Below are 26,565 nucleotides of genomic sequence, written 5' to 3' on the forward strand. Positions count from 1 at the left end.
ACTGAGCTAGATCTCTACCATCCTTACTCATTACTGTTCTGGTTGTGTTGGTAGGAAACAATGATTTCTTTTACTCTTACCTTCCTCCTCCAGTAAGGGCTTCTTTCTCCCCCAACAACTTCCATAGCCAGTGTTTGAGAATGGCCTTGCTATTACTTCTCCTTGGGGTGTGTTGGATTCACAGCACTTGGATTACCACCAAGTGGTTGGTAACCACTTCTGTGCCGTGGACTCCCCTCTTTTGGCAGTCTGGTCAAGCCTATAAACCCTTCTCAGAATGTTTCTAAATGAATAAAACTTAAAAGTATACAATCACAAAGAAAGTCAATTACATTGGAATATAGTCGTACAAATATTTAAAAAGTCAATTTGCATGATATAGTAATAGATACGCAGTGCTGTGCTTAGTCGTGTCTGACTCTTGCGACCCCATAGACTATAGCCTGCCAGTCTCTGTCCATGGGAGTCTCCAGGTAAGAGTGTTGGAGTGAATTGCCATTTCCTTTTCCAGGGGATCTTCCCAACCTGAGAATTGAACCTGGGTCTCCTGCACTGCAGGCAGATTCTTCACCAACTGAGCTATGAGTCAGATGCCCAATATATGTGCTTTCTTAAAAACTAAATAAGATCAAGCAGCAAGGTGAATACTGTAGTTTTCCAGGAATGATAAGCGTCTGTGTATTTTGGGATATCTGTAACAACTGACATGTGGTATAAAGGTGACTGATTTCTATTGGTGGCAAAGTCTGGCAAATACTACTGAGTTGCATTTCCCAAACATATTTGACAATAGAACACTTGGGGAAGTGAGTGCTTATTAACATGGCATAGATTCAGAAATGTTAGTTTAGTCTCTCCCTGCCTTTCAGTATGAGCCATTGAATGTTCCATCCTGGCAAAAGGAAATTGGCATTTGGAGAAAACTTTTAAAGTTCACTTCTGCCATTTAACAAGTTGCCAAGTGGATAAAGAACCAGCAGATGAGATGGCTAAGGTGTAGTAGACATGTTTCTATGAGCTGAGCTTACTATTGTTGTTGTTTAGTATGTCCGACTCTTTTGTGACCCCATGGACTGTAGCCTGCCAGGGCCCCTTGTCCATGGGATTTCCCAGACAAGAATAATGGAGTGGGTTGCCATTTCCTCCTCCAGGGGTTCTTCCCAACCCAGGGATCTACGTCTCCTGCATTGCAGGTGGATTCTTTACCACTGAGCCACCAGGGATGCCCCTATTACTCTGAGGTTTATCCTTATTACCACTAGCACTACCCTCAATGCTCTAGAAATCCATCACTCCACTGATAAAGAGAAAAAGTTCAGACTCTGGTCATTGACTTAGGGAGCATTGCCTCAGATTCCTGGTGTGGCTTCACTAACCTCAAGAGGTTATAAAGACTTCATTTCTGTCATTACTACACTATGAGAAAGTACGTGCACATTATGATAGGACGGGATAGCATTCATTTTGCATTTATCCAGTGCTAAGTTGTTTCCTTTGCATTTGACATTTATTATTTAACCCTCAAAGTAATTCTCTGAGACAGATTATATTATTGTATAAGGAAGGAAACTGGAGCTCAGATAGTTTATTTACCCCAAATTATACAGCAAATCTTAAATGGAAAAGCTAAAATTCAAACCTAATGTTCTCTAGTTCCAAAGTCCATTATAATATTACACTTCCCTATGGAATAGCTACCACACAGATTAGACTTGGATTCCTCATTGTCAGGTTGGCACACACGTTTTTGTCAAGAGATCTTTAACACAACCCTTTGGTATGTCTGAGAATCTCAACATCAGTGGCCACAGATGCTGCGTTAGAATTATATTGAATCTTTGCTAACTAATGAAAGATTTTCAAACCACTGATTGTCCCCTATCCTTTTTAAAACCCCGTTTTCACAATCATAATATGGAGAAAGTGCTACCACTTAAAGTGGGGGAGGATCAAATAAATAATCATTTAATTTAACTTTGTTGAGTTCACCATGATGAGCGTTCTACATTCCCATAGCTGAGTTCTTGCAATGATCTTTCTTGGCAGAGATTATTAGTATTCCTATTTTAAAGATAAGGAAACTGAGGCAGTTAATTCCTTGAGAGAAGTCACTCAGTCATGTCCGACTCTTTGCGACCCCATGGACTGTAGCCTACCAGGCTCCTCAGTCCATGGAATTTTCCAGGCAAGAGTACTGGAGTGGGTTGCCATTTCCTTCTCAAGGGGATCTTCCCAACCCAGGGATTGAACCCGGGTCTCCTGCACTGCAGGCAGACGCTTTACCGTCTGAGCCAATATCCTAAATTAGCAGAGTCAAAAAGTGGTTAAACTTGACTAAACCCAGGTCTGTCTAATTCCAAGCCCTTTCTTTTACTCAGTAAACTAATCTGTAAGCCCCTACACAATCTTAGTTGTTCTTATTATAATTGTTGTCATGTTTAAAACACTAACAAGAGAGAAATAAGTATATATTGTCCAGAAATAAGTATATAGTCATTGAAGAGAAAGACTACTCCATGGAATACTTCACCTGCACATTCTTCCTTCCACTTACTTTAGTTTATGAACCCCATGGATGATGTCTGACTCTTTTCTTAACTTGTTTAGGGCAGTTCCAAGATAGTTGACTTCTGAGAGTTATTGAGTAAGAAACGTTATAAATTGTTTAGATTAGGATTTAGTATGTTTAGAAGCCTTTTCATAAATTTGCCTTTTCAAACTGTTACTGGCTATAGCACTGCAGATGCTGTGATGAGGAATGCCTTCTCCAAAAACCCAGTGGATGACAAACTTCCAAAGCTAACATGTTGTTTACAGAGATGGAGAAGAAGGGGATTGACAAGCACAATCCTAAATGTAATTACAAGGCTTATAGTCCCTGCTGGGGACTAAAATGTTTATTGGCTTTTCTTGTGCAATTTAACGTTCTTCCTCCCAAAGCCCTACTCCAAACTTGGAACTTCTCTGGAATTAGCATCTCGTTTGGGAGAATGCCAAGTATTGGTGTCTGGGTCCTTTGCATCTTTGCACCAACTCAGAACTCAGAATAGCAGCTCTAGAAACTAAGCTGGGGGTAGTCTGGGTAAAGGAGTTAAACATCCACTTGGGCATCTTCCTAATAAATTTCATCCATCTTCCTCCTGGAAAACAACTCTTAGAAAGATGTGGTCTTTAATGAGGGAATGGATGCAAACTGGTAAGTCCAAGATAGTACAAGTCAGTGGTCTTTGCAGAGTTGCCAAAGTCATATACAGAATCAAGGATCTGGAGGCTATGAAAAAACCTCATCCCACTGCCACTGTGATCTATGCAAGGAAGGATGGCCTGAACTCACAATGCATTTGATATGTCCTAAAGCTAAGAAACCAGCCCAGGGGGAAAGGATGATATTAAAGGACATTTTGGTGTATGAAAAAGTCTACCTAAAACCTCATCAGAGATAACTATGTAGTATAAAATGCAGAAGAGTATGACTCCTTACCTTGGCTCAAGGCTCTAAATTTAGGGGAAATAATTACATGAGTTTCAAGTTTAGTTTACCAAAGATATACAGTTCCTGTAAGCAGTTCAAATTTATATGGAAAAAAAGAACCTTAAAGATGATCTAGTTGACAAATTTCCTTAGTACACTAAAATCACCTGAATTATGTATTCCTTTGAGCTGAAGTCTGAATGTGCCCCTAGACTTGGCAACCGCGGCTTATAGCCTGCTGTCCTGGCCTCATTCATTGATCAGGTGACTGAGATGCACAGTCGTTAACGCTGTTCCACTTATTCAATAAACATTTCTCTGAAACTGATAGCATTGATGTGAACAAGCGTGGGCTGGTGAAGTGACTTTCCAGGTCACATGACCAGAAAGTGATAGCGTTTAAACAAGAACCCAAATTCTCTTGACTACTGAAGGACTTACAATCATATCATATGATAATGATACTTCTTCTATTTTCTAATAATCAAACATAAGAAAACAATAAATAGCCTGAGCAAGGTTTTGATTATCTTGATTTTTCAAAATATCTTGATTTTTGTGTATATACCTTAATTTCTTAAATATAAACATAATTAACAAAATGTTAACAGCATTCCAGTAAGGCATTGCTAATTTCAAATTGTTGGGACAAAACTAATTATAATATTTTAAGTTTCTTCAATACGGCATTGATCCTACTGGTGGCTCAGATGATAAAGAATCAGTCTGCAATGCAAGATACCCATGTTTGATGTCCAGGTCAGGAAGATCCCCTAGAGAAGGGAATGGCAACCCACATCAGTGTTCTTGCATGGAGAATTCCATTCACAGAAGAGCCTGGCAGGCTTCAATCCATGGTTTGCAAAAAGTCGGACATGCCTGAGTGGGTAACACTTTCACTTTCAGGACAAAACTAATTATAGTATTTTAAATTTCTTCAATACTCCATAGTTACTTTATGATTATTGAGACACTAACTAAGACAAGATGAATTGAAACCTCAAGTTTTCATTGATTCTTATATTATTCCCAGTGTTTTCAGTTGGTTCTAGATTTTTATCTGAGGTTTGGCAACAGCTTTATTTATTTCTTCTTGTAGCATACTCCCCTCTTACCCTAGGAAAACAAAGCAAAACAAAAAATTGATATATTTTTCTTAAAACAACAAAAAATAAGGAAAAAATTCTAAAATTCCTTAAAATCCTTTTTCTTAAAAATGCTAGGAAATGTTTACTAATTTAAACTTTATATTTTTTTAACTCTTATCATTTTCCAAAGAAATATTCTTTGAGACTGGTTCTTTGTATCATATGATATTTATACATGTAATTCTGTTTTCAAGATTAATTTTATTATTAAATACTGTCCTGAAGTTGCGCTCTTATCAATTCATTGAAGGGTAAATTAGACTTTATAAATTTTTCCTAGGAATGGAGGACAAAATCATATCAATAAATAACAATTTGACTTATCAAAAACACAGTAACAAAAAGTAAAATTAGAAAAAATGTTAATTAGTCAAGCAAATAGTCAAAAATATGTCAAACTTTGACATATTTTCTGAGATAAATTGGCATCATGTATGTTAGCATGATTCTTTTTTATGGAATTCAACTTATTTTTACTCACTTTAATTAGTTTTTGTGTGCAGATAAAATGAAAGGCAATGGAAATTTGGCTTGCAAAGTAGTTCTAAGATGATCTACATCCACAATCTGGTTGTAATACCATAAAAATATGTTTATTATGTGAGAATGGTAATTCAAGTTAGCATTCATCATAGACATAAAGCAATGAGCAATGCAAGTTAACTTCAGTTATTTATCCTGGGAACTTTTTTTTTTGCTAAAAAGGCCAGAATGCATGATAGCATCGGCTCATTCTTCCCAAAGCCTCCTGGAAAACATGTCTCTGAAATAAAAGCTTCTCAATGCTAAAAATTTTACTGCATTTGGGAGAAGCATACAATTTGATAATAAAGAGTTGGGTCTTCATTTTTCTAATTCAGTATGGAGTCTGTTTTGAGTAAAACTGACTGTGAGCTGAATTTGCATCCTAGAAATATATTTAATTTGTATCATAGACTCAAAATCTGACTTCCAAACTTGGGCATCTATTTTCCCCCACCTCTTATATATCACCACCTCTCCCAGGTCATGACTTCAGTCCAAGCAGAGAAAAATAAATTTCCCTGAAGATATATGTAACCATAACTAAAATGACAATAATAATAATAATGAAGAGATCTTGGAATTTAAATGTGTGGCTCTGCTTTTCCCCATTCACTTCCCACTCTACCCCATCTCTTTGTCCTCATGTTTTATGAGCTATTATATTTGTCTTGTCCATCTGTATCACCATCACTCTTTCTTAGGTTCAGCCAGACTTTGCACTTCTTGGTACCCTTCTTGGTACACTAAAGTTTTAGAAGCAAATCTCTTAGTAATCTTTTGGCCACAGAGTGCCCTGATAGTTTCTCCAAATGATGTTAGGAAGGGGAAGTAAATGTTACCCATTTCTACTCAGTTTCTTTTTAGGGTATTGATTTCATTCCGTGTCTGGCTTAATTTCTTTTAATCCACTGCTGGATTGATTTTGAAGTTACCGTTGAATTCCTTCAACATGGCCTAAACAGACAACTGGGAGTAGTGGGGATGATATTTATGCTAATCTCATGCTCTTCAACTGGGCTATCAAGAATTAGAAGTCCCAAAATAGTTGGTCACATTAGATTGTGAGATCATAACAGAGGTATTCTTGACAAGTGAAATTATCAGTTAAACTTGATTCTAGGAATCATGTAGGTTAGCTTGATTCTCTCTTATGGACTTCAACTCAGTTTTACTGTATTCTAATTAGGTTTGGAATGCAGATGAAATGAAAAGACATGGTTTAATTTAGGAGAAAGTTCAAAGTTCAAAAGTCATGTAGTATTTTGTAGACCTTACCTTCCGAGAGAAATTACTTGAGACTATGAAAGTACTATCCTAATTTATCAGATAAAGTCTACAACTTGGGACATTAAGTGGAGAACAGAAAAATTACTTGTGCTTAAACAATTTTGCTGAGAATAAATAAAAACAAAATGTCCCGTTAAAGATCTGTTTCGTTTGAAAAATGTTTCATCTGAAAACTAAGGATAGAATATATAGCTTTGACATAAAGGATCATCTTTTTATGAAACAACCGCTTCTGTCTCCAAGTTGCAAGGAAAGGATTCATCAATCTGATTGAATCTTCCCTTTAGTTTTTCCCAACAGCTGTGTTCAGATAATTCATGACTCCCATGTTTCCTGAGCCCTGGATAATTTCACAGACATGTCTAATACAGGCCTCTACATTTTCAGAAGAGTATGGAAATCTTGGAGGAGGTCCAGGGTAGACCAAAGAACATGATTAATGGGTTGGAAGTTGGAGTTTATGAAGAAAGGTTGTGAGATCTGATTTCTCGCTATGAGAAAAGCTGAGGGGTGACTTAATAACACAAGATGGTTAGGAAGCAGCTGGTCTCTATCTTCACTAAGGTTGGATGAAATGAAATAAAATATAAATTGCAACAAGAACAAAAATATGTTACAAGTGGGAACTTCCAAGCACTATGATGACTGGATTCTTAGAAAGGTCGTCAGAAGAAGTATGTGTAGTCTATATTCCTGGTCTTTTGTGATAGGCCTATGAGTAGTGAGGAAGAGGAGATAATCTTGAAAGATCCCTTCTGGATCTGTCTTTTTATAAGTCTGCATGTGTACATGCTAAATTGCTTCAGTGGTGTCTGATTTTGTGTGACTCTATGGACTGTAGCCTGCCAGACTCCTCTGTCCATGGGATTCTCCAGGAAAGAATACTGGAGCCAGTCACCATGCCCTCCTTCAGGGGATTTTTCCAACCTAGGGTTCGAACCCTTGTGTCTCCTGTATTGGCAGATGGGTTCTTTACCATTAGCATCACCTGAGGAGCCCATTTTATAAGTCTACCTGATCATATTTAGAAAAATTATTTTCCCAAGCTATGTCTCATTTTCTCCCTATCACTAACTCTACCCTAATTTCTTATCCTTTGTCTGCCTTCTGTAAAACACTGCTAACCAAAGATGGCTAGGGCACTGATCAACCATGAGGGGCCCTCCCCAGCTGCTAGCTGCCCTTTCAGCTTTGGGAGCAGGTTTCTTGTCCATCACTGCTACCCCTTGACCACTAGGGTCATGCTGATGGTCATCTTTCTACACAGTAAACCCATGGCAAGGGAAAACAAAACTAAACAAAGCATAATTTCCTACTTTTAACTAACTCATATGTGGCCCAATGGATTAAAACACAAACCTTAGGTGGAGAATTTGAGCAGCTGAAGGGCTAAGATGTGTTTTACTCATTTGCATGGATGCTAGTCCATAGAGCATTGTCTGGTAGGAGGTGCTCAGCAAGTTTTCATCAACTGAATGAATGGAACTATGAAGCGAAGGTAGTAAACTGAAGTTAAGAAGGCCAAGAGTGTCAGAGGTTTCTAAATGATTCTGTATGTGACACAAATCTAAAACCTAATCCTTGCATGGGTACCACTGGGGACTTTATTCCTACCTTGAGCCTTTCCTCCCAAAAAATATTCACCATAGACACTGTGTAGATTCAGAATCATGGAAAAATAGGCCAAATTCTTGGTGTGGTTTTTCAAATATGACTTTAGGAAGTTCAGTAATTATTTTTTCTAAATTATCTTTTTGCATACGTTGCTAACTTTCTCCATGAAGAATATAAAATTTAGCAGTAGAAAATCTCTCACTCCCATCATCACACAACCTAAATAGTTGGGTTTCAAAAATAAGGTAACCTGCTCGTTATAACCTGATTCAATGTCCTAAAACGCTTTGGTTTAAACTTGCTCAAGTTCTTCCTGGCTCTTCTCCCTGCAAAACCAGCAAAATCAGCTACCATTGTCAGTTCTAACTTTTGTCCTAAAGCCCACAGTCAGGTCCCTTCTGACTATCCTTGTAGAAACATTGTAACAAGTAAACCAATTTATTGCTCATTATTGGTTTTTAAATGTTCTCCAGGAACTCTGGTAACTTGGAGGGCTACGAGTTGATGACTCGCATATGTTTGGGAGTTAGTTGTTCATAATGGTTTTTATGCTTTTTTTTTTTTTTTGATCCAGCTAAATATTATTCCCAGATGGAATCAGTTCTTGACCTTTTTGCGCTACTCTCCTAATCTTGGCCCTTCTAACATTTTCTTACTGTGCTTTTCTTTTGTTCATCACTAATGACCATGCTAAGTCACTTCAGTGGTGTCGGACTCTGTGCGACCCCATAGACGGCAGCCCACCAGGCTCCCCCGTCCCTGGGATTCTCCAGGCAAGAACACTGGAGTGGGTTGCCATTTCCTTCTCCAATGCGTGAAAGTGAAAAGTGAAAGTGAAGTCGCTCAGTCATGTTCGACTCTTAGTGACCCCATGGACTGCAGCCTACCAGGCGCCTCCGTCCATGGGACTTTCCAGGCAAGAGCACTGGAGTGGGGTGCCACTGGTTACATAATTTCTGTAACAGGTGTTGACCCATTTGGATGTATTTCAGTATGGCACACAGTTACTCTTATGGTTCATGACAAGCTTACCGGTAAGAAGTACACCTCATATTAAGGTACCATCTAGTGAATAGGGATATTATTTTTCCCGTAAGATTATTCTCAGGACAGGCCTTGCTCAATAATTTGGAGGATTATGAGTGACAGTTTCACACTGTATTGGCCCTTTGAAACCATACATCATGAATTTGAAAACATCTTTGCCACTCGGCTCAGCCGGAGAGTTTTCTGTTTACTTATTATTTCCGTTATGCCAATTTTCAGCCGTTTTTGAGGTCAGTTGATTTGATCCTAGACATTTTTTTTTTTTTTTTGCAAGGAAGACTGAAGACAGGGGTAACTAGGAAACTTAAGTAAACATAATTAAACATAAAATGCTTATAGTGATAGTAGAATTGACCTCAGCCAATTAAAATTATTAATAGAAAAAAATATGTCAATGTCACATCTGAGCTTACTGCCTCTGCTCCCACTTGGGTAATAAGGATTAGTTCGTATTTCCTGACAAGAATAGATGGGAATTTCTCCCTGACCTTTGTCCTTCTAGAATATTCTGTTAGAAGGATTGATTAGATCCTAACTAAAAATAGCGGAGAAGGCAGTGGCACCCCACTCCAGTACTCTTGCCTGGAAAATCCCATGGATGGAGGAGCCTGGTAGGCTGCAGTCCATGGGGTCACTAGGAGTCAGGCATGACTGAGCGACTTCACTTTCACTTTTCACTTTCATGCATTGGAGAAGGAAATGGCAACCCACTCCAGTGTTCTTGCCTGGAGAATCCCAGGGACAGGGGAGCCTGGTCGGCTGCCGTCTATGGGGTCGCACAGAGTTGGACACTACTGAAGCGACTTAGCAACAGCAGCAACCAAAAATAGAGATTTGATTAATTCAAAATTAATTTTGTAGGTCCCACAAAAGTAGAATTGAGAGCATTTTCTTTTCAAGCAGTGAAATCCTCTCCCCTTTTGGTGACTGAGAAAATATTCAGATTACAAACTTGGAATCTTTGCTCTCACAGCTATCATGTTAGAGACCAATCTTTAAAAAGAATCAGAAATACGTGCTCTATATTTTCAGCATCACCCTTGATCACAATAGGAAAATGATTTTTGTAAAGCCTTTGATCTTAGACCTCTAACACTATCTCTATATGCCACCTGAATTAACCAAATAAAAAAATTATTCAGAATTCCAATCAAGACACTGGTACAACTTTATCTTGGCATCATTGTTTTTAATGTAAGATGTATTTTTAAGGCAAATAGGCAAGCATTTAAGTCTGGGTTTTTATTGTTTTGGTAACACCATTATCACAAATCAGAAAGTTGGGAAATGCTCAGAAGTGTCCAGAGGTCTGATTCATCAGAAGGTTTATCTGAATTGGCATTTGATCTTCTTTTATTCTAAATATTCTTGCCATTTCTGGCTCGTCTGTCTTTTCCTCAGTAAAACTGCACCACACACTGGAAAGTAAGGATATATCCATCTGTATAACATCGAGGGAGAGTAGGAATAAGAAGATTGGCTATACATACAACCAGAGTGTCAGAAATAAGAACACTTTCAGCAGAAATGCTGACGTGGCAATGTGAATTTAGTAGGTAGATTTGCCATAACTTCTCATTTAGCAGCATTGAGAATGCTCAGATTCTTGATATTCACTGGTTAGGTTTTTCTCCAAAAGGAACACAATTACAAGTGAGCTTAAAAACCTGGAGAAATAACTCATTTTCAAGCAAATTTAAAGTTGGAAAGTAAGCACTGAAGTTATCATAAAGTCATAAATATATATATATATAAAGTTATCATCAAGTCATAAATATATATATATAGAGAGAGAGAGAGCTTAGGGTAGGGCTCCTCCAGTATTTTATAAAGCAGTACAGTTGTTTTTTTTTTTTGATTTATAAACTAGCCTCTCAAATTGTTTTTCCATATTAAAAGAAATTGTGTCTGCACTCAGCCTACACCCCTAGGAATCAATTTGTTGTTTAGTCACTAAGTTGTGCCTGACTCTTTTGTGATCCCATGGAGCCTGCCAGGCTCCTCTGTCCATGGGATTTCCCAGGCAAGAATACTGAAGTGGGTTGTCATTTCCTTCTCCAGGGGATCTTCCCAACCCAGGGATTGAACCCAAGTCTCCTGTATTGCAGGCAGATTCATTACCATTGAGCCATCTGGGATGTCCTAGGGAATCATACAGAGGTTTTTTGAGGGGGCCAAGCTGGGCTTCATGACCTCTGTCCTTCATTGCTTCCAAGTAGCCTGTATATTTCACATACATTAAATATTCCACAATATACTTCACCATCTGTGCTGTAGGGTAGTTTGTGCCGGTCATGTATACTGTCAAGTTGATAGAGGTGCAAAGCTAAATGTGTGACACTCTAAGAATATGCATATATTTGAATAATTTGACTATTCGGTCCAACAATTTGCAAAGAGGCGCTGAAAGATCGCACATCTTGATAACACTTCCAAGAAACATAGCTTCCCTTATTGGGGGTGGGGAGAGGCAGGGATATTTCTAGCTGGAGTTCCTGATTTATTAAAGTCTTGTCTCTGGCATTTTAGCTGTGTGAACTCGGGCAAATGATTTCGTGGCACTCAGCCTCCGGTTTTCATTTATAAAATAAGAATAGTAATTTCTGTGACTGGTCTTTAGAAGCTCTAAAACAGCTAATATAAGTGCACTCATTTTTTTTTAAAACTGTAAACCCTTAGGCAAACTGAACTGAGTATATAATGATATTACATATTCAGTTCAACAGCACATTCTTGATAACCACAGAAGGGTTCAGGGGAGGAAACTGTTTATAATCTTTCCCTTTCCCCAAATTAATGTTGGAGTGTTTAGAGAAATTCTTAAAGCAATGAGTCTTAGCAATGATTAGGTCAAACTCCTTTGAGATTACAGAAGAAATGCACATACTCATAAAAATGCCTACCAAATTTGGGGGAAATGAGAGATTCCTATGACACCCAAATATGCATTGCTTAAGAAAGAGTGCTTCTCAAAGCTGACCCCAGATTTTCTGCTTCCCAATCGCTAGAGGTGATTGTTAAAATGCTAATTTCTGGACGCTGCTCCCCCCCCTACTAAATCACAGTTTCAGGAGGATAAATCTACATTTTAATAGGCAACCCTGGAGGTTTTTTAGGCTTCCCTGGTGGCTCAGATGGTAGAGTCTGCTTTCAATGCAGGAGACCTGGGTTCGATCCCTGGGTCGGGAAGATCCCCTGGAGAAGGAAGTGGCAACCCACTCCAGTACTCTTGCCAGGAGAATTCCATGGACAGAGGAGCTTGGCATGCTACCGCCCATGGGGTCACAAAGAGTTGAACACGACTGAGCGACTAAAACACAGGTGGTTTCTATGCTCGGAAGAGGTCCCAGGATTACAAGTTAAATGTCAGGGTCTTTTTCCGTTCCTTACTCTAAATTTTAAGGTCTGTACTCTCGCGCAGGAACTGGTCGAACTAGTGGGAAGAAAATTCCGCCTTCAAGCAGGAACCTAGACAGACGGTTGCAAGCGTTTGTCCGATAGTATATTGAAAGTGAATATGAAGTTCTCTGCAAGAGTCTTGGCTACCTGCAACTAAGAATCCGAAAGACTGCTGCGGGGGAAGAGGGGCGAAGTGAGGATTAATTGAGACAACTGCCCACCCCGAGACACACACACACACACACACACACACACACACACACACACATTAAAACAGAAGGCTTTTTATTTATCTTTGCTACCCAGGTTCTTTATTAAAAGGGTTGGTTTATGTGTGTAAGTTTGCTAGGGAGGGAAGTGAAAACATCTGCAGAACCATGCAATGCCCTGGAACGGAACTCTTCTAATAAAAGATGTATCATTTTAAATGCGCTGAATTTTGATTCTGGTAATTCGTGCACTAGAGTGTCTATTTCGAGGCAGCGGAGGTATCATATGACAGCGCACGTCAAGGCACCGTGGAGCCCTCTCGTGGACTCCCACCCACTTTCCCATTCACCCGGAGAAGGCTGCTCGCGCAGCCGCTGCCCCCCCCCCCCCCCAAGCTAGCATGAAATCTCCCAGCCTCTGCCGAGATCAAATGGAGCTCTTCGCTCAGGGGGTGCGAGTATTACCTCCGCCATGCAATTTCCACTATCAATAATTTAACTTCTTTGCTGCAGACCAGAAGGAGTACATAGCGGGCACCAAAGACTCCCCTCAACCCCACCCCTTCTTTTTAACCAAAGGGAACGTGAAAAAAAGAATAGAGTCTGGGAGTTTCGGGGCCGAAGTCTTCCCCAGAGCAGCTGCCTTGATGTTTACTTTGACAAGTAGTGACTGAAAAGGTGGGTTTCTTTTCTTTCTCTCCGTTTTTTCCCTCTTGTTTGGTCGACTAGAAAGCGTGTGGCTTGAGTGAGGTCTGTCATTGCCTCGGCTTCCCTACTGGAGCAAGTAACTTGGTGTAACGTTATCTGGGGGTGTTCATGAATAAAAAATGCCGTTATTATCTTGATTGGATTCCTATTAGGCAAACTCCGGAGAGGTCAGTGCACGAACTCTGTTTAAGCCGCGGCGTGTTTAAGGCAGCGGAGTAAACCAATAGCCCCCCTGCTCTGTGCGATTTCATTGTGTGCTCGCGTTGGCAAGCTCCGTCGTGCGGGAAGGTGCGGGAAGGTGTGTCCGTGGCCCGGGAAACGCACGCCCTCTCCCACAGAACTTAGGTGCCGGGATGAAGCGGGGGGGAGTTGCCACAGAGGGGAGCGAGACCCCGGGGGCGCCCGATGCGCGCTCGCTCCCTTCAGTCCCGGCGCGGACCGCCCGGGTTTCCGCGGAGGGCCCGGGACGCGGGGTTCCCCCGGGCCGGGGCTAGGTCACCCATCGGAGCCGCGGGCGTGGCGCGCGCGTCCCGTTGAGGCGCCCCAGGGACGGGCGCGGGGCTTACAGGGCCACATCGCAGGGCCCCGGGGACTGGCCGAACGGGGGCGCGCGGGTCCGGGGCGCCCGGGCAGCCCGGGGACTCCCCGGGGCCGAGCGGGGGCGAGGAAAAGGCACAGCGTTCCCTTTAAGCGGCCGCCCCGCACGGGTCTCGGTGGCGCGGGCGAGCTGGGGGAGGGGGGCGGGGGGCGGTGCCGTTTGACCAATCGAAGCTCAACCGAAGAGCTAAATAATGTCTGACCCGAGCTCCAGGCGCAGGCTGGAGCTCCGGGTCCCCGTTGCCGCCGCGCCCGGGCGCACCCGCCCGCTCGCTGTCCCGCGCACCCCGTCTCGTCGCGGGCTTCCGGGCGCGGCCGAGGAACCGGCCCGGCGCGCCCCCCACCTCCTCCACGGGAAGCGTTGATGAGACGCTTGAACTGCAGCTGCCACCGCTGCTGTGGGGCCGGCGGCGAGCGGCTCCGCGACGGGGACCTGGGCTGGGCGCAGGGGCCAGGAGCGGGACGACGATGTGACTCCGCCGCCGGGGACCCGTGAGCTTTGTGTGGACCCCGAGGTAGGCGAGCATCGGACCTGGGGCTTGGCTCGAGAGCCGCCGGTCCGCCAGGGAAAGTTGGCTGGGGCGGAGAGGGGTGGGGGCGAAGTTATGGGGAACAGGCCAGAACTCCTTTCTTCCCCTCCAAGAGAAGGGGGCATTTTGAGTTGTTCCTGCTGAGCTTTCTTCTCCCACCGCACGATCCAGAGGGGTAGCCAGGACGCCCGAGAGAGAGGGGACCCCGGGAAGCCCAGAAGTGGCGGGGAGAAAGCCAAGAAGAGACGCAGAGCTGCGCGATGGGAGAAGACGGCGCCCCGGGGACCCCCAGCAGAGGAGGGGTCGTGAGAGCGATTTAGGGCGCCAGCTCTGGGGGGCCCCGACTGAGGTGACGGGGCTGGGGCTGAGATACGAATCTTTCCCAAGGGCTGGGCGGCCCTTGCGCAGGTTTTGGGGGGCCGCTTGCTCCTTCAGCCCGCATACCGCGTCCCCGGGGCTTCAGCAGGGCTGCACATCATCACCTGCTCCCCAGGAGCTGAGTTAAAAGCGGACGTATACGGGTCCAGTACGAGTTTATCTTGGGAAACTTGACACACTCCTGCAGCTCGGACCTGAAAGGGGCTGAGGGACTCCGGGGCTAGTTGTGCTCACGCCTCTCCCCACCCCGGGCACCTCCCTTGAGGCACCTTGCAGAAAAGTGAAAAGTTTTGGCTTTCAGGGGCTGGGAGGGATGTGTGTGTGTGTGTGTGTGTGTGTGTGTGTGTGTGTGTGTGTGTGTGTGTGTGTGTGTGTGTGTGTGTGTGTGTGTGTGTGTGTGTGTGTGTGTGTGTGTGTGTGTGTGTGTGTGTGTGTGTGTGTGTGTGTGTGTGTGTGTGTGTGTTTGGCGGAGGGTGATGTTCTGACTCGGGTAGGTCCCCAGGGATGCCATGCACAGCCGGGAAGAGGAAATGGGTGAATTAGCCGTGCCTGGAAAGAAATAGCTGAGGGTTGGAGGCTCTTTGCTCGACGGGCAGAGAAGGGGACTTCCAGACTGGTGGCACCCCCTAGGGAAGAAAAGCCTTGGGACTGCTGGGGTGAACTAGAGTCACCGTCTAAGGATGCTGTTTGTGTTGCGGGTGGAGCGGGGTGGACGGACACTGTTGGAGGGGCCGCGAGGAGGAGGGGGTGGGGAGAGCGGCGCTAGGGAAGGTAGAGGGTGCCCTCTGCCGGCCAAGCTACCCAGAGCGGCTGCAGGGGCGGGAGGCTGGGGGCTGGGGAAGTGGTAAGAGATGGCTTTGCGGGATCTCTTCGGTAGCTGGTAGGAGGGACTTGTTGAGTGACGCTTCTGACTCCCGACTCGGATGAATTTCGACTCGTCGCGCCTCCCTGGCTCCAGTGCAAGTTTTCCTTGAGCTGGGGGAGCTTTCACAGGCTATGGTTGGTGGTGTGTTAGGGATTCCTGGATCTCAGTTTAGGGTCCTTCAGGGATCTTACACTTACTCCTCGATGTCAGCAGTAAACAGCGAATATTTTCTGACAAGAGTGCAGGAATGTTCTTGGCCAGAAGTAAAGAAAAGCATATTCCTGAGTGTTTATTAATTTGCTAGTACAGTTATCTTTTTCAAGCAAAGTCATGTGTAATTGGGAACGCTGATTTCTTTTTACTGCATATAAAACTGCATATTGATTTTAAATAGGATGTAATGTTATTAAATGAGACCTTCAAATTGGTTTAACTTCTGGGAAAATACCCCTTACCTTAATTTTACCCAAAAAAAAGTATTTTATGTGAGTCTGTTATAAAGTCAGAGGCCATTTTGGCCTTAAAATTATATTTGTATTTACTTATATTTTTTGCATTTTAATTTATTGAGGTACTGATTTAATTCGTCTACACGTGTTTGTTTACCCATGCAACATTATGATTTTTAGGTTGAAAATTTATGAGATTATGGCATGTAGTACTCCAAATTATTACAAGCAATAGATCATAAAGTTTTGACTTGAGGGACCACACCCCTTTAAAACCATCATTAATCCTGTTTCTCGATTTTGCAAATACCTTGCTTAAGGTCATTAACTCCTGTCCCTTGATTTTGCAAATACCTTGCTTAAGATTCTTCTTTTGCAAGTTTACTGCTGGAGGTAAGGGAAAGGAAAGAGACACTTGTTGAAATGTAACCATAACCTTTACTGGAATTTAAAACTCGTTGGTCACCATTACTGGAATTCCCAGGCCATAAAGTCGTCTTTTTTTTTTTCTTCCACTTTATTTTGCAAAATGTGATAAATGTTGGTAAATATAGACCTGTACTAAGTATTATGACAGGAGAAGCATTATGTATGTAGAGCTATTTTAAGTCATTACAAAACGTTTTCTATTTATAAATGATATAAGCAGAAAGAAATGATTTCCAGATAAACAAGACTTACGTACATGTTTTGAAGCATTAGAACATTGCAGACACACTTAGACATCACATTTTTTTAAAAAGGAAAATAACAGAGTAATTTTTCACATACCTTTGGAGCCTTTCATTGCCTATTCAGAGCTGAATTAGTAACTGGAAATCTCATTTAAGATCATATTTAAGATTATTTAAGACTTACAGTGGGTTAACATTTGGGTGTCCAGAAAATAAAACATTTAGGAACTCTGTTTTAGGATGTCTTTTCAATAAGTGTAACTTTTACTTGCAAACAGAAGGAACCAAGAAAATGATCATTTGCCAGAAATACAATGACCTCACCTCAAATGATTCATTTATACTATGTGAGTTAATTGCCTAAATCTGAAAATAGCCAAAGAGAGATGGGGAGATGCTGGAATGTTGCTGGTTCATTTGATTCACCTGGAGAGAGGGAAGTTCTGCAAATAATGCAAATTTCTAAAATCCTGGCTCAAAATCCTTGAATTTTCGGTTTAATAGGGGCACCATTAGAATGTAAGTTATTCTCTTCCTGGAATCTTTCAAGAGTTCCAGCTTTTCAATAGTCAAAAAGCAGATAATTGATTATCTCATTTCTTTTAAAAATAAATAGCTCTGGTTTGCAGTTTAACACACAGCAAGTTGAGCATGCCCACCTCATAGTACAGCAAAGAGCTTGTTGATTTGGGGTACTTTTGTCTTTAGAACCTGCTGTTAGTATCCAATACCTCCCTCCCACCCTGGTCATACACACACATCCACAGCCCTATATGCAGGTGTAAATTTGTGGAATGTAAGAGCCAGCAGCTTTGGGTCTCAACCATAGACTTAATCTTCTACTAAGCTTTAGAATATTGAAGATGTACACAATGGAAAGGTAATCTACAAGTACTTCATTAACATTTTAGTTTTAGGAAGTTAGTCCCACAGCAGACAGACTGATTTTAGGCTGCTTGAATGAAAACAGAATGGAAAAGTACATGAGAACTCAACTCTGAGTATCTTTTAAAATGAAAACCATTGCCGTTTCTGATGTCCATAAAACTGAATTTATTTTAATGGCTGAAACATTTACATTTACATTTCCCTGTGTAGAAGATTTCAGCTTGTGTGAGGGGGCTCCCCTAGCCTAGCTCTGCCCAATGCATGTGAATGTATCCCTTTAATAGGGTAATTGCTAACTTGTCTCAACTTGTTGTCAAATGATTGTTATGGTTCCCTCAGTTTCCACTAATTGCAAAATTGCTGCTTAATTGAAGGACTCTCAGCCATCTAGTGCAGTCATTCAGCCACCGGCAGACTCTGTAATCTCAAGCTGTGAATTGCATTTTAAAAGAGGAATGGAGGAGAAAATTCCGGGGAATTCTGGGTTTCAAACGGCTAGCTGTTGCTTCATGGAGGAAGAAATCATTTGAATGTTTAACTGCATTGTGGTGAATTTTCTTTATTAGGATGAATAACATGCCCAGATGGGCTTCAGAAGTGAGTAAGTGAACTTCTTGGTTACACTCTGCATCCATTTACTCTGTTTAAGATGGAGTCACGTTAAACAGTAAATGATGTTGGCAAATGAAATCCGTATGTCATTTGTACATGGCGTTTAACCCTAGGAAACAGTGGAAGCCTTTGGTATTTTTAAGCTAGACATGTGCGTCCTCAAAGTCTCCTTAAACTTCCTCTTAAGTCATAAAGTTATTTGCTGCTGCTGCTTAGTCACTTCAGTTGTGTCTGACTCTGTGTCACCCTATGGACTGTAGCCCACCAGGCTCATCTGTCCATGGAATTCTCTAGGCAAGAATGCTGGAGTGGGTTGCTATGCCCTATTCCAGGGGATCTTCCCAACCCAGGAAGCGAACCCTGGTCTCCTGCACTGCAGGCAGATTCTTTACCACTGAGCCACCAGGGAAATCCTAGAATTGCTTAATCGTAAATAATGCACTCTGGCTTTCCAGAATACTCACACCAAAGGCTTAGAAAAATCATGGACCTAGTTATTAAATATATGGAATCATTATTGATGACAGATATGGAACAGTGGAGTTCACTAATATATGGACTTGGGAAAACTTACGGGGGTGACGGAGTGGTAAATGGGCATGTTTTCTAAGTGAACTGGAAGGTATTCTTGTTTCTGTAAGAAAAACATGAGTATCTTGTCAAAGAAGTAGTGTGGGAGCTTTCTTTAAATGAAAGTACTCAAATTCAAGTACAAACTCTGTGACACTACACTTTTGGTGAAACAAATCTGACCCGATAACACTGAATACTAAGAAGTGGCTAATTACACTGATGTCTCATCTATACATTGTCTAAAGTTTAAGCATGGGTTTCATTAGATGAATTGGGGGGTGGGTGTCGGACAGCAGAGTGACTGGGGGTGGGGAAGCAAAGTCATTTCACAAAGTTCCATGACAGCCATCATAAAATAAAAGTTTATTTCCAAAGAGCCCAGAGAACAACGTGTGTTATGCAGTTTTCCCCAAAGGTTCACTTGAAAAAACTTTTCATTGGTTGTCATGGTAGTAATGTCCTGATTTTGAGAGCTCGCAGAACCTAGTAGCTCTTAAATGTGCTTTCATCTTGGTTCCTTTGGTCTGGCTGAAGCTTTATGATGCCCCTCTGTGTTTCTGACATGCGTCTGCATTTTAAAGGGAGGAGGTCAGGCAAAGGAAGATTCCTTAACTCTAAGACAACAGAACTAGGAAATGTGTAACATCAAGTGGTGAAAAAGTCACTTTACTTCAAAAGAGCTTATTGAAATCAAACTGGAAGGCAATCTGTCATTTAATTACAACTAGTACATATAAAATTAAGATTTATATGATGGAAATAGAAAATAAACAGACAGTTGGAAGGAATTTCATCAACTCATCAAAAGTGGAATAGCGCCACCTAGAGAACAAAATCACCAGCTTTACCAGCCAAACGGCTTCTGTGCCATCTGAGCCTCTTTTCCAAGACTATGGTTACTAGGATTGCCTGGCCACCCTATTCAGATTTGGTGAGTGTATGTGTTGGTAGGGGTGTGGTGTTTGTGTGTGGGTGGTTTAGGATGCACTTGGGGTTGTAGATGAGATTTTTAAAACAGGCAGATACATACCTCAATATCTACACCAAGTCCTTTTAGTGTTTTAATAGTAGCCAAATGTAGAATAACCCGCCAGGAAGAAGAGCGGCCTCCTTTTTAACATTTTTTATTTTCAACGATATATGCTGAAGCACTGAGTACAAAGGTTCTGATTTTATTTACTTGCTACAGAGAGTTCATTGCCCTTTCTGAGATATAATAACACCAAATAAATTGAATAGAATGACCTTAAGAATGCCTTTGATCTATGATCTAATTTTAACTTTAATGATTTGAGAATAAAAAAAGGGTCATATATGTAGCAAGACTTTAAACACCAAAAAAGTAAGGGGGAAGGTGGAAGACAAGAAGGCATTGTAAGAGCTGCCTCAACCTTAGATAAACCTATACGTCTGAGCCAGCACCAAAAATTTATGGAACCAGGAACCAGTCATTAAAATTAGCTTAAAATTATTTGATGCCAAAATCTGCATTTCCTTCATTTTTGCATGCTTCTGCAATAGTATCCAAAATGGTTCTGGTTGTAGAAGAAACGCTTCAACAAATATTGTTGAATGAACAAATAGATTGATTAATAGCTGCCTCAGATTCTGACAGTGTGGACAATGAAGAAACTTTGTAATTACAAAAAAAAATATTTTTTGCTGGCAGAGAGGCAGAAATTGGAGGAAATAAGTGTAGTATTTTTGTGTTTGTGGTAGGTATTATAAATGTCCTTCAGTTGCATGAATTCTGAAGTTGCTTGTGCACAATTTGGTTCACTCATAAAGTTGTCATGTTTGGAACATATGAAATGTTAAAGCCGATTTAGATAGTAGCAACTATAAACCTGTTGGTGAATTTTCACTTAATGTTTTCAATTTGAGGTACTGGTGGCGATGCTGATCATTGTGCTTCAGGGAACAGAAAACAGTGTATGTTAAGTGAGTGTCAATTTCTGGTAAGCAGATAACCAAAGGAAGGTATTATATTGTCTGTGCATTGTGTCATGCATAGGAGCAATCAGGTGCAGAAACTTAACTTTTCAGGAGAAAAATCTATACTTCTCACACATACAGAGAGAGCGAGATGGGGGGTGGGGTGCGCGAGGGAGATAGAAAAAGAAGGAAACTCATAGAGTAAAATTTTTGCCACATGGGATTTAGTCTAATCACTCTTGGTTTGGAGCTGTTACCATCAGCATTTGCTGCCTGTTCCGATACTTGCTTTCTGCTTTGGAAAACTGAACCTATGCCCAAACTGAAACAAGTTTCCCTGAATTTTCACATGTTCATTTATTTCTTGAATTATGGGGAGTGTTTTTAAACACAGATAAATTTCTTTTACATCACACAGAATCTGAAGGTCGAGAAATTTGCTTCACGCTGCTGGCAGAGATGCTTGGCGGAGTCCCAGGCCACATTCCTAGACCAAACTGTTGAAGGTGTTCTCTCTTATGCAACATGGTGAAGGCTCATTCAGCCTTCTCACGCCGGCTGATAATGTATCTGAAGGCACAGACGATGTGCTTATCATTTTGAAACACAAAGCCAGCAGGCATTCTGTTGAATGATAGAATCTGGATCAGCTAAATGTAAAATACTATGATTAGTTAGGTTAAAAGTCAACTGTATAAATAGAGAGAATATGGAGTTGGGACCAGATTTGGGGGGCTGACTTAGACTGCACAGAGGAAACTCAGAGGTTTTAAACAGCCGCAGGCTATGAGTGTAAGACAGTGGTGTGTCTATATGGCGATGGGGGTGGAGGGACTTGGATAGAACTACTGCCGTTTAGGGCCTTCCAAGCAGCTCAGTGGTAAAGAACCAGCCTGCCAATGCAGCAGACCCAGGACACACAGCTTCAATCCCTGGGTCGGGAAGATCCCCTGGAGGAGGAAATGGCAACCCACTCCAGAATTCTTGCCTGGAAATTTTCGTGTACAGATGAGGCTGGTGGGCCACAGTCCGTGGGGGTTGCAAAGAGTCAGATACGACTGAGCGCACGCACACACATACACACACACACACTGCAGTTTTGGTCTGCAGTTTTAGTTTGGGGAAACTAATAATTTCCCCCCATTTCTCAAGTAGACTATACATAGAATAGCGCAGGGAAGTCTGCTCAATGTTAAGTGGCAGCCTGGACAGGAGGGAGGTTTGGAAGAGAATGGATACAGGTGTAAGTATGGCTGAGTCCCTTTGCCCACCTGAAACTGTCACTACACTAATTGGCTATGCTCCCATAAAAAAGAACAAGTTTTTTAGAAAAAGTTTTATCTTCAGTTCAAGAAATGAAATAGGTTGCTTTCGGTACAGCACTGACAGAAGGGTATATATTGAGATCAATGGGACCAGGATGCATAGGAAGTTGGAAACCATTGCCAAGTAAGCAATGACTGAGGAAACTTGGAATGGGTAGCCTGGGGACAGGAAGACTTAGGCTGGAATGGCGAATGTATTTTTGTCTTCTTTAGTCTAAATTCACATGATGGTAGCTCCCAGAAGTCTGGGTTAAGAAGAATTCTGAACCCAACCTGGCTCAATAAGAAAGAATATCCTGTCGCTGCCCACCATGTCTGGGGGACTAGGGAGCAGCATGTCTGACTTGTTCTTGATGTCCAGTCTAGAGGACCGTCTTCACAATTGTGAAGAACTGGCATATGGAGGAAAGAGAGAGTTTACTTTATGTTGCCCCAGAGAGCAGATCTAGAACCAGTGATATAAATTTAAGCACTGTACATAGTATCTAGAAGAACTTTCAGTTTGATTTAATTAAGTAAATATCACAGGCTCACCACATTCAAGGCATTGAATTGAGTGAATTTATGATTTAACAAAGAAAGAATATGGAATATGATCAGTTTCCTGTTCTAAGCACAGACTGAAACCTTTTTAGAATGGATGGATATTAACATGGAAGCTTGGAGTTAGGTATATTCTGAAGTACCTTTGTACTCCTAAGTTTTTTCAAATGTATTGGTCATATCATCAGTATGCTCCTTGTTTTAGTTCACATACAATCCTGATGACAATCACGTATTTCTTTGGGTCTTCTGCCTGAGATAGGTGCAGCATAATGAACTGAGCATCAGAAATCCTTCCCATTTCTTTGAAAAGTGCTGGACTTTTGCTTTTTTCATACTTTCATGTGGGTTCTCAAAAGTAGTTGTTTTTCCTTTGGATCATACAGAATGGAATGTTTTAAAAAAGAGTCCTGATCAGGTTCAGACACCCAAATTGCTTAAGAAATTAGCTTTTGACATTAGATTTCTTTAGAGTTCAGTAACTGAACTAAAAAAAGCCCACAGCACTCACCTTCCCCTTCTCAAAGTATGGCACCCTCGGCTATTAACAGTTTTCCAAAGAGTTTCCTTTTCTAAATGTAAACTGTCCAAGAATTGGCCCCTCCCTCAACCTTTTCATGTTTCAACATGGATAGATTAACTTTCTTTTTTTTTTTTAATAACTTATTTTGCTCTTCTGTAGAACAGTCAGAAATTAATTAACCCACATTTAATATGTAAGTTTAGACCAGAGGTTACACAGCCCACTCCTAGGAGTCATGACCATTTTATTCTGCATGGTCTCATCAAATATTCATATTTTCAGTCAGCAAAGCAAGCAGTTTACTGTTTACATACTCTTTAGAGCTTCACATATTTTATAGTTCATGTTGCTGCATGCATGTTTTCTCCTGTTTCAAAGCTTTTCTTTAAAGAAAGTAAAGGTGTTATACATGGGGGATGATTCTTTTATTTATTAATTCATCTAGCATTAATTTAGTGCCCAGGCACTGGGCTAGATGGATCCATCCATCATCAGGTGCTCTATAGTAAGCCACTCCATTGATTCTCCCAGGTAAGGCTTCCATTACCTCCTTATATACTCACTTGTAAAGAGTATTTTAAAAAGCTGTTGAACAAATTCTCTGAGTCACTTCAGAACTTCCTGCCTGTCCTGTATTTTCAGTTGTGGATTGTAATATTTTGGAAAAACTTATGTCACTCTTAAGAGAATAATCTCTTTTTTATATATAACAATTGAGTATCATTTTGTGTTCAAATTAAGGCAATGAAAATGCTTAGACATTGCCTTAAATATTTTGCTATTATTTGAGGCTATTTCTGGAGAAACTCATGTTAATGATGCTGGTAGAAGCCACAGTAGAAGAATTTCTGGACTAAAAATGCCATTCATTTCCACTAGTGTTATGATGGAGTTTTTTCCTTACTTACCAGGGCATGTTTGGGCCTCTTAGTTTCCAGGAATGTGTCTTTTATTTGACAGTGTTTATAAATCCCATGTGTTTCCCCCCTAAAGGAGCTAAAATGTGAGAATGCTTCCATTTACGAGAATCTGGTTTCATGATTATGCTGAGTAAGAAAAAGAAGGAAAGATCAGTGTTGTGAATATTATCTTTAAACATTAGTCAATAATATGTTTAAGTTTAGTAATGGTATTTTTTTAAGAGTTTACTGAAAACCACTTTTCAATCCATTGGGTGGTCTCCTTTCACCATGAAGTCAGAAGGTGTTTTTGCTCAAATATATGGAATAAATAAGACTCCGTATGCGGTATTCATGGATCGTGTAAATATGTCAGTGGAACTAGAGCACAGTTTGGCACCATCAACCCAGAAATATTTAACCTCTTGATGTACAACAAGGAAGCAAACTCTCACTAGTTCTCTTGTGAATCTCAAAACAAAACAAACAAAAAAACCCCAAACACCACCCAACCCAAAATTAAAAACAAAAAACCCACAGGACTAGGAAGTGGTAAGAAATCCCATTTTCCTGCTAATACCAAACCTACAGCCATGTTTCTAACCTTCTCTTTCACTCCTGAGCAGGGCAATCAGATTAAACTGTAAATTCTTAAATACAAAAGAATAAGCCGTAAGTACATAATGACAGAGACCTTTGCGTTCTTTGAGACAAAACCAGAGGAGTAGACACAGATCTTCTAACCTCCAAATTAGTAGTATAGGTGTAAATAAGTAAATTGTAGGACTGGATTTTTCTCCTTCTGACAAAATCTCCAGTAGAACCCCAAGGTATAAAACAAAATAAACAGTGCTGGGCTAGTTGAACTATAAGTGGGAACAGCAGAGTCCTGCCTCCTTGACCTTGACTTTGCCCCTTGCAAGAAGCCTCTTGATACTCTTCTCTGCAATACCCAGTTGGAAAACTGTTGTTCTTGAGAAAAGTCAATAAGTAGAAATCCCCAAGTCCTAAATCTTTCTTCCCTCCTCATGGAAATGACTGTCCTGCCCATTCTTACAGCCATTCTCTTGAATTCAGGATTGTGTTCATCCACTTGTTTAAATTATTCAGAAATGGTAACTCGGTAACTTAGATATGGATATGTGAAATTTTCCCTACTGGATAATTTTTGGAAATAATCGTAGACATGTAATGGCTGAGAAGTAATGCAGGATGACCTTATCTTGAAGATTTTAATAATCATTTAAGTTTATCATAATTAATAAAATTTATTAATAAAATGATAAATTAATTTTAATTATTTATTAATTTATCATTAATAAAATTTATCAGGAATTTCCTGGAGGGCCAGTGGTTACAGGCTTTCACTGCTGGGGCCAAGTCCAGTCCCTGGTCTGAGAACTAAGATTCCCAAAGCTATGTGACATGGCCAAAAAAATAAATAGAATTTATTTTAAAATGTTCTTCCTAAAATACAAGTGTATTTTTCTGGTTTTCACATCCCTGGCAATGATTTTCTTAAAACTTGAAAGTGTCTATTATTCCAGAGTATTTGATTGTTCTTCAAAACTAATCTCATGTTGAAATTTAGGGGAACCCTTGCCATCACTGCTTCAAGCAGTATCAGAGGTTTTGATAGCTTGTCCTAGTACAGTGCCCCGGTAGGCATTGGTACTGGGACCAAAATTTAGTTGACTTGTTATTAACATTCCTACATGAATTTATTGTCATATGTAGGTAAGATTGTATGTACATGCTAAGTTGCTTCGGTTGTGTCTGACTCTGTGACCCCATAGAAGGTAGCCTGCCAGGTTCGTCTGTCCATGGGATTCTCCAGGCAAGAATACTGGAGTGGGTTGCCATGCCCTCCTCCAGGGGATCTTCCCGACACAGATATCATAACCCACGTCTCTTACATCTCCTGCATTGGCAGGTGGGTTCTTTACCACTAGCACCAAGGTTGTACATTTCAGTAAAAATCTTGTCCAAAGGTATAGTGTTCCATACATTAAGAAAATGAATCCGCATGTTCCACTTGATCCTATAAATAACCCTTTGAAAAAAACTGGGCACACCTTATTCCCATATAACAGTTGAGGAAACTGAAGCTTGGAGTAAATAACTTGATCTAAGTGGCACAACTATAGAACCAGAGCAAGGATTACAGCTCTGTGATCCTAATCCAGCCCTCCTACCATCACACAGGCTATCTAAACCATGACCTGCAGAATTCAAGTAAGACATCATATTTCACCCTTGTTAATGTGAGTGTTTGGCACAGATGGAGACCCGTGTCATCACCGTGACCTCGTCTCTGCTCTCTAGAGAAGGAAGAGATTGGCAAAAAGTGATGGTGGGAAGATAA

At 41.1% G+C, this 26,565-nt stretch overlaps 1 protein-coding gene across 4 annotated transcripts in view; it reads left to right on the forward strand.

Moving 5' to 3' along the window:
* BDNF (brain derived neurotrophic factor) overlaps window positions 1–26,565 on the forward strand; it is a 60,142-nt gene that overhangs the window by 8,333 nt on the left and 25,244 nt on the right. Inside the window, exon 1 of one of the 4 annotated variants that reach the window (XM_006068006.4) lies at window positions 13,106–13,379. The exons of 2 other annotated variants lie outside the window; for them this stretch is intronic. The gene's annotated coding sequence lies outside the window, so the exon portion shown is untranslated. Of the gene's footprint in view, window positions 1–13,105; window positions 13,380–14,199; window positions 14,522–26,565 lie in introns of those variants that run through there. One more of the 4 variants, XM_006068007.4, reaches the window with a different exon arrangement.

Source organism: Bubalus bubalis, chromosome 16 (genome assembly GCF_019923935.1).
Source record: "Bubalus bubalis isolate 160015118507 breed Murrah chromosome 16, NDDB_SH_1, whole genome shotgun sequence".
Classification (NCBI taxonomy): Eukaryota; Metazoa; Chordata; class Mammalia; order Artiodactyla; family Bovidae; genus Bubalus; species Bubalus bubalis.